At 45.8% G+C, this 1,467-nt stretch overlaps 1 pseudogene; it reads right to left on the bottom strand.

Annotated features, from left to right (window-relative positions):
- Positions 1-1,067: 1,067 nt before the first annotated feature.
- Positions 1,068-1,186, bottom strand: LOC112480454 (annotated as a pseudogene).
- Between the last annotated feature and the right edge of the window lie 281 nt (positions 1,187-1,467).

Below are 1,467 nucleotides of genomic sequence, written 5' to 3'. Positions count from 1 at the left end.
AGTAGCACTGTGCTGCTTCTGATCTTTGCAAAAAATGGGGTAGAAGTGGTGCTGGGAGTTTGGGGAAGGGGGAGGTGGCAAGAGAATATAAAATGAGGAAAAAATAGATGCACTACAAAACTGGCAATTAGTTTGTAGTATGCTAGTTTCATAAAGTAGACCTCACACTTGAGATCTGAAAGGTAATCATCTGAGATATCAGAGCCTGACTATAAATAGCCACGCTTCTAGCCTTATGGCTGCACCCCAGGGAGAGCGGCCAGCAGAAAGGTACCCTGCTGGGGCCCTGGGGGCCAGGGCCACCCTCCCTCAACTTATCCTATTAATGTCAGCTCCCAGGACAATGAAGCATCTGGATAGCTATTTATGCCCCGCTCAGCTCTAATTGCTGCGCTCATCATGGGAAAGCCTGCTGCAGGAAGAATAACTACACTAGACAAGCTGCTCTCTCTATCTACCCAGTTAGAATCAAAAGGTGTAATCACAGGTTTTGCCCAGGAGCTGCCATGAGACCCGCCCTCTGGCATTGCCCTTATTCTTGGAGCCTTTTGTCTGGGTTGCTCTCCAGGTAGCTGCTCCCAGCTTCCTCCCAGCAAAGCAGACAGCTCATCTCTCTGCCACTTTCCCATGAGACCTGAGGAGGGACTAGGCCGGACTGGGTTTGCAAACAGATGCTTGAGAATCTCCAAATACCACCTTGTGGAACAGACCCATCATTTGATAGCATCTGCAAGCTGCAGCTCAAGCCAAGGCTCCAGGCTCTGGGTCTTGTACAGTGGCTCAGTGAGTTTCTCATCTGTGTGTGTGTGTGTGTGTGTGTGTGTGTGTGTGCGTGCGTGTTTATGCACCTGCATGTGTGTAGGGTAGGATATTTTTGGGTGAGTGAATCCTTGCATGTAGCTAGCTCAGTCCCTGGGCTCCACTCATATTCTATCTCACATATACATGATGTGCAATTGTTTGTCAAATATTATCAAGGTTGTGATGAATAAAACACATTTTCAAGTATGGCTTTTTGTCATTACAGTTTTGTTTTCTTTTTTCTTTTTATTATTTTTTATTATTTATGCCTACAGCACTTGGTCTTCCTAAGTGGTCTCCCATCCAAGTACTAACAAGGCCCAACCCTGCTTAGCTTCCGAGATCAGACGGGATCGGTCTCGTTTAGGGTGGCATGGCTGTAGACCACGGACCGTGGCTCCACTGGGGCTCCACTGTAGGACCTTCTGCGTGTAAAGCAGACGTGCTAACCGTTACACTATGGAACCACGTCCAACACAATTTCTTGATGAACAGATAACTCACAAGAAAACTACTTTGATGTGAGAGATTTCAAAGTATTTTTAGAATTCGAAAGGAGCAAAAACATGGGAAACCACTGCTCTAAGTAAAAGTCCACACGAAGCCATTATGATGTGTTTACTTTTATGCCTTGGACATTTCAGAAATCTGACTTAAAAATTAAAC

The sequence above is a fragment of the Pteropus alecto genome, unplaced genomic scaffold (genome assembly GCF_000325575.1).
Source record: "Pteropus alecto unplaced genomic scaffold, ASM32557v1 scaffold224, whole genome shotgun sequence".
Taxonomy (NCBI): domain Eukaryota; kingdom Metazoa; phylum Chordata; class Mammalia; order Chiroptera; family Pteropodidae; genus Pteropus; species Pteropus alecto.
Note: the sequence above shows the minus strand (reverse complement) of the source record. Positions and strands in the feature narration are given on the sequence as shown.